This window comes from Sarcophilus harrisii, chromosome 3, assembly GCF_902635505.1.
Source record: "Sarcophilus harrisii chromosome 3, mSarHar1.11, whole genome shotgun sequence".
In the NCBI taxonomy this organism is placed as follows: Eukaryota; Metazoa; Chordata; class Mammalia; order Dasyuromorphia; family Dasyuridae; genus Sarcophilus; species Sarcophilus harrisii.
Window position 1 is genome coordinate 226,372,116 of NC_045428.1, and position 7,537 is coordinate 226,379,652.

Here is a 7,537-nt window from a genome sequence, read left to right on the forward strand (position 1 = left end):
GGAGAGAATTTAGATGGAAAAGATTTTTTAAAATTAATATACAAAGTTTAATTAGTATGAGGGGTATAGTTTTATATACAATCATGTTTTATCTTATTTGAATGTTTAGTTTTGCTGATGGTTACAAAATATATAATTTTTTAAAGTAGCATTTATTTCTGATGAAGAAAAAGGAAGGTTGGTAATGAAAATAGCACTTCTATATTTTACACAGTTAACCATCAGTCCAAGCTATGCAATATATATCATATAGGTGCTACAAAATATACTTCATCAATATATCAAAAATCACTCTGGTGGCACTAAATAGTTAATACATCTCAAAAAAGTAACTAAGGATTCCAGGGAGTAATTTTAAAAATTTACAAAAATTTACAAAAAGTAATTACAAGAATAATCTGCCTGATTAAATCAACAATCTGTACGTAATGGGGAAAAATAAAAGGCCTTACTTTAGTTATTCCACAAAACCGAAAGTTGTCAGAATTTTTTTTACTTTTACAAAGATTCCTTATTAGGAACATTCAGCTATTGGTTTCAAAACCAAGTGAAACAATAATACAAAAATACTAAATGTATGTTTATACTGTGCTATGTGGTTATAAAATATTCCTGCATATATTATAGTAAATGTTCAGCAGTAATTGGAATTATTTTCACTTCTATAGTTAACAACAGCACACATAAGCTAGTTTCAAATATAGTGCCACTTTAAACTTTCCAGAATGTTTAACATATTTCTATATCATTAAGTATTTAGCAAATACTATTTGATGGGGAGGATTAAAAAAAAAGACAGGACTATTTAATTTTATTCCTAGTTCCAATATTGGAAAGCCTAGAATAAAAACACTAAACTCTTGCATCTTCTGTACCCTTCTTTTCTGAAGGATTAGTTATAAGTAACAGACAAGAGACAAGAATCTTTTACTTTATTCACATAGACATTCAGTAATAACTAGAAATATTAATCTATTAAGATGTAAAGTCTTTTACTAGAAGTTGCTTGCAAAAATGTACTTTTATTACTTTCAAATACTTATTATAAATGTGTTTACATAATACTAAAAAGTAAAAATAATACATTTTAAAACATCAAAAGTAGACCTATTGGCTACAGGCAAACCTCTTAGCACACAATAATTATTAGGCATAACAATTAAAGCAAATCTTTATATTTATTAAAAAATCTTCTTGGGAAATTCCTCACTAAGGACCCTGAAAATTTAGAAGGAAAACTGTATTTTAGAACTTTTACTCATATGATTACTGATATCACATATTATCACTTACATTTAGTGAATCCAAATTAATTATTCTAAGTACATTCTGTAGGCAGCGTTAATAACAATAGTGATAAGAATAGCATTTATAAATGCTTATAAAGTGCTTTATATGTTAACTAATTTTATTCTCAATAGTCTGGGAAATACTATAATTAGGCCCATTTGACAGAAAAAGAAACTGAGGCACACAGGGTTAAGTGATTTGCCCAGGGTCACACAACACGGTAAGGATGGATCTCAGGCACAATTTGAATTCAAGTCTTCAAGATTCTAAAATCCTTAAATCACCTGTACCACCTGGCAGACTTTGGTGCTATAATTAGACATTGTATCTCTGTCTGTAGTAGCTGGAAAGGTCCTAATAAATAACATTTAGTTGCCAGAGGAACAGGAGTCTAAATTGCTGAGTTTCAAATAAAAAGTAAATAGACAATATAAAAGTTTAAAGAAACATAATTTAATAAAATTGTAATTATTTATCAACATCATACATGAATGACAAATTATTACTTACTCTTAGTAATAGTAAGATAACAATGAACCTCTATCACCACAAAAAATAAGAGCTATTTAAATTTACTTAAAGCATCTTTGTCACATTTTACCCAAAGACCAGACTAAACTCTTAGGCTATGGATTAAAAATGTCAATTAGCGATTCTTTAAGGATTCTTGTGTGTTTATTAATGTATGTGAGAACTTTTGAACATGCTATTAAATAGTAAATGTTATATATACGGCTCTGACCATTCATATAACTGTGGAAAAATACTTCAGAAATGTTTGAATAAATATCAAATAAAACTAAAGGTATAAAAATGAAATCTCCAAAAATCTACATGAGCATTTAAAAAATTCATTTCACCTTTCAAACAAAATAAAATTTTATGATGGAAAATATGATAACTCAAGAAGACAGATTTTATTGGCTTCTGGACCACAATATTAATCTTTGACTAAAGATACAAAATTTGGAACTGGACTTCATTCTCTACGTGTTGAATTTTCCTACATCACTTAAATATAAATCAACACTTCAATTATTCAGTGACTATCAAAACTATTGTCAGATCATTTAACCCAAATAAAAAGTAAAATTTAACAAAACATATACCTTATAAAAGACATTTTAAAGCACAAAACAATGAAAATATAAGCCCTCAATAATATGACATCATCCTACATTTCTCATATTACCCTTTTCTACTCAGGGCTCACTCCTGCCATGTACTCTTTTTTTTCTCCTTCAGTTATTTTGTAATAACTACTACTTATATAGTAATTTAATATTTGCAAAGTAATTCACATGTTATCTCAACAACCCTGTAACATAGATCCATTTTCAGAGAATACTGAAGCTGAAAAAGGGTAAATGACTTCTCCATAATAACAGAGCTATTAAGTGTCTAAAGCAAGATCTGAATACTGGTCTTCCTTAATTCCAAATTTACCATTCTCTTATTATGTCACCACCCGCTTACATGTTGTGCTTCCCTAACTAAAGGTAGCTCCTTAAAAGTTGGGGCCATTTTCTATTTCTTCTTATATTTCTACCAGTTTCTGGTACATCCACAGGCACTTAATAAATGCTTGTTAGATTGGGTTGGATCCTCTGACCACCAACCCTGAGATAACACTGCCTTTAGAATTTTTTATGCCTGGAAATAGTTCTCATTTACTTTTTGCTTACTGACTTTTTACATTCATACTAGAAAGCCCAACTCAAATTCTCTTTTTGCAGCTCAAAGTTTCCAGCATTTTTTGCTGATTTCTTAGAGAACTGAGTCAGTGGGAAGACAATAATGATTCTGCAAAAGGTAGTATGACAAAGGCTAAAGCACTAGACTTTCAAGTAGAATCCATGATAAATCCATCAGACTTTTTTTTTCCTTTCCTTTCCCCAACCTCTACCCTAGAGATGTATACCATTACACACAAATAGGTATATATATGTAAAATTATTAAGTGCATCTATTTATTAGTTCTAATGCTGAGAGCATCTTTCTTAATTTGTTTTTTATAGTTAATATGGATGGCAAAAAAAAAGCATTCCTTTCTTAAACTTTTTATCTCTCACAGTATAATTCACAGTAATAACTCCGAAAACAGTTAAATGTTTAATACTTGTTCACTTGAAATTTGTGCATCTTACATCTATGTTGTCTGCAAGCTACATGCTCATAGTGGATAATTCTAGTGGATTCTGTATAATATAAAAAATAAAATGGGGCAAGGCATATTTCTTAGACTCTGAGAGGTAATGTCACTTGCTCAAGATCACATAAGTAGCAAAGACAAGGTTTGGACCCAAATCCCGACTCCAAATCCAGTTTCTTTCCATTCAAATCACTAAACATGTGTTAGATGGGGCAGCTAGATGGTACAGTGGATAGAGAGCCAAACTAGAGTCAGGAAGATTCTTCTTCCTGAGTTCAAATCCAGCCTCGGACACTTAATATATGTGTGACCCTGAGCAAGTCAAGTCACCCTTTTTGCCTCAGTTTCCTCATCTACAAAATGAGCTGGAGAAGGAAATGGCAAATTATTCCTAGCATCCTTGCCAAGGAAACCCCAGCTGGGGTCATAAAAAGTCAGACACAACTCAGATGACTCCATAAGGTGTATTAGATACCAACTATATGCCAACTAATTACTACAGATGCCAAGGTAAAAACAAACACAAAATAGCAGAGTTCCTACTCTCAAAGAGTTTACAATCTATAGAATGAATAAAAACAGGTACATAGATAAGTAAATAATCTGAGCCAGAACTAAGAGGTTTAGATTGGGGAGAAAAGGGAAGATCTGAAAAGGTTTCTCTTCCTCTAGACTAAAAGGTAGTGATTGAACTGATGGTGGAGAAGCATTCTTAAACCCAGATTCAAGATTCCATCCAAAAATGCAAATAGCACAGGCCACTCCCCAGTGGCCACTCCCCAGGCAAAATGCTTTCACCTAAAAATGCAAACAGTACAAGCATTGGATTTAGGAGCAGTGCCAGTTCCCCTTGGCTTCAGGTCACTTGGAATCCTACAAAGACTACTCCACTTCAGAAGGGATCCAGGGCACCAGCTGTCCTGAGTATTAGGATACTCAACATGGCTCTATCAGTTCTTCAGAGATTCAAAAAACAATTAGAGGAAAAACCATATATTTCATCTCTCTTGAGACAGGCTTAACCAAAGCCTCATAAAGCTCTCTGTCAAACACGCAGCTTCTGTTTTCATGTACCAAGGGAACTAAAGTAGGCTGTGAATCTGTTCCCAGTTTCATCTCCACATCCCTAACCCACCATGCTTTTGGAGAACAGGTGCAGACTTTTTATTTTTTTTTTTAAAGATACTTTCTTAATTATTATGTCCGTGATCTTATGAAACAGAATGAAACCTCCTTGAATATTGTTCGGTGGGAGTTGCTGCCCTCCTAAAATAAAAGCTCCCAAGAAATTTGATAGCTTTTCCTTAAGCAATCATCCTATACTAATATGTAATTTCTTAATGTAAATCTGATTTATTTTTAATAATAATAATAAAGTAGTTAATAGTTACAATTCATTAGATAATTATACCCTAAAATGTTCAAGTTTTTTTTTTTTTTTAAATAATTAACACGGCCAACCAACACGGATATTTGTTCTACTTGATTATACATTGTTGTTACACGGGTTGTTTGTTTTGTCCCATTTTGGGGAGGGAGAGAAAAAATATTTAACTGGAAAAAAAATTTAATTAAATTTTTTTTTAATTAGTGCTAGGCATCTCTCCCACACCTACACTTTTTCTTTCTCTTTCATATAAAAATTGAATTTTCAATGGTGAGAATTAAGCTAGAACCCAGGAGTTATGTCTTTTCAATTCATCATCTCATATAACTTCATATAATTTGGAAAAGAAGAAAGCAATCTGTCCAGTCACTCCAGAAAGCAACTTGGAACTTTGCCTAAAAAATCACTAAACTGTACATATTTTGACTCAGTCATACTACTAGTAGTCCTATAACCCAAATAAATTTAAAAAAATGGAAAAAAGGATGTGTATCACTTCCTTTTGAAGAGGCAAGGAAGTGGTCATTAGGGGTACAAATGAATTGGGGAAATAAACAAATGACAGTATATGAATGTAATAGAATATTATGGAGTTGTCTGAAATGATGAAGTTTCAGGAAAATCTGGGAGAACTTGAATGAACTGATGCAGAATGAAGTGAACAGAATTGGAAAAACAATTTATACCAAAACAACAATGTAAAAGCAAATAATAACTATCAACATGGTAAACAATCAGGATTGCAAAAGGTGGCTGATACAGCAGGACCACTCAAATTTATTTTTTGGACAGGTCCAATGCAATAATTAGTTTTGTCTGCCTGAAAAGTTGTTACAGTGATTTTGTTTTTCTTCTTTTTTCACTAAGAAAGGTAGAGCAGAGGGAAAGAAAAACCAATCTTTGATCTTCACCTAGAGATAATATTAATATACTTGTCTTAAACAGCAGAGAAATCTCAAATCGAACAAAGAGTAAAGGAAAGGAGAGAGGGAGGGTGAAAAGAAAAAGGGGGGGCAGAAAGAGAGGTGGGAAAATAAAGCTAGAAAGGGGGAGGATAGAAAAAAGAGAAGGAAAGAGGGAGAGAAGTAGGAGAGGTCATGGACAGAAAAGAGAGGAAAAAGAAAAGAGGAAAAGGAAAAGATAGGAGATGCAGAGGTAAAGGGGGAAGGGAGGAAACGGGAAGGGAGAGGGGAAATAGACGGTAAAGGGGGAGAGATGAAAGGAAGCAAGGAGGAGAGAGGAAGAGAAGGAAAAGAGGTGGAGAAGGGAAGAAGAGTAAGAAAGCAGAGGAACGAAAAAAAGGAGATGGAGAAAGGGACGAGGGAAGAAAAGAAAAGGGAGCAAAACATCATAGGGAAACAGAAAAAGAGAGGGGGCGGAAAGAGATAGGGGGAAAGAGGAAGGTGGGAGAAGGGAAAGAGAGGGAGGGCAGAAAGAGAAAAGAGTGGACCAAAAGAGGAGAGGAAAAGGAAAGGGAGAAGAGGATAGATAGAAAGACTGAGAAAGAAAGAGAAGAACAGAGAAATAACGAGAGAGAGAAAGCAGAGACAGGAGGGGAGGGGGAAAGGGTAAGAGGGAGAGAGAGGACAGACAGGGCGAGACGCGAGACCCGCCTGCCCACGTCGGGGTGGATGCCCACGTCGGGAGGAAAAAACCCAGGGAAAGCCCGTGGGACGCCCGGGGAAAGCTCGGCACGAGACTCCCTAAGAAAAGTTCACCCGGGGGCCTCTTCCCCCACTCCCCTGAGTCCGGGTCCGCCGCAAGCGCCCCCTGCCCTCGAGGTGATCAGAGCCGGCTTGTCAGGAGTCCGTCATTTAACGCGAAGGAAGGGATTCGGGTCCCACCCCCGACATCCCTTCTCCTCAGAGCAGGGTAACGGAGCGGCCCGTTGGCGGAGGAACCCGGGAGCGCCCTCGGGGCCGCGGTTCCCTCCCTCTGCGTAAAGCGCGGCAGCCCCGGGCCGCCGCCAGGCAGGACTAACTAGGGAGAGCCGGCCGCGCGGAGCCAAGCGCAGCAGCCGCAGCAGGGGCGGTCGCCCCCTCCCCCCGGGTCCGAGGGCTCGGCAGGAAGGCTCCGACCACGACGACGGACCTCTTCCCCGACCCGCTCCCAGAGTCGGGAGGCGCGGTCCCGACCGGAGGGCTCGGTTCCTGCCCAGGGAGGTGCCCGGGCGCGGATAATCAGCAGGTGAATCCGCCGCCGCCCCCGCCTCCCTCACGACCACCTCACCCCGCTTCCAGTCCCGTCCGCTGCCTCCGCGCGCCCGCGCCACCCTGACATCGTAGCGGCCCCTTCCATCCCGGCTCCAGAGTCCTGCTTACCAGTCCCAGGCTCTCTGGCGCGCTCCTCCAGCTGCGGCGCCGGCAGCTGTTTCAGCTCTGGCCGCTGTACTGCGGCGGCGGCGGCGGCTGCTACAACCTCGGCCCACTAGGTTTTCACCACCTCCCTCCCTCCCAGCGCACACATCCCATCCCGCCCCGCCCCGCCCCGCCCCTTCTCAAGGCTCCGCCTCCTCCGCTGATACACCTCCAGAGACCGCTCTCCCCCCCTTCCATCCCGCCCCCTCCTGGGGACCGGCTCCCCATTGGCACGTCGGACTGTATGCCTCAGACCAGTACCGAGCCCGAGACCCTCCAAACTGCCCCTGTCACTGGCCCGTCTATTTGTCACTCAGGTGTACTGTCTCGCGGGCTAGATCCTCTCGTGAG

At 38.8% G+C, this 7,537-nt stretch overlaps 1 protein-coding gene across 1 annotated transcript in view; it reads right to left on the minus strand.

Moving 5' to 3' along the window:
* Positions 1-7,280, minus strand: part of MGAT4A (alpha-1,3-mannosyl-glycoprotein 4-beta-N-acetylglucosaminyltransferase A) — a 125,891-nt gene extending 118,611 nt beyond the window's left edge. Inside the window, exon 1 of the mRNA XM_031959117.1 lies at positions 7,151-7,280. The gene's annotated coding sequence lies outside the window, so the exon portion shown is untranslated. The remainder of the gene's footprint in view (positions 1-7,150) is intronic.
* Positions 7,281-7,537: the final 257 nt, after the last annotated feature.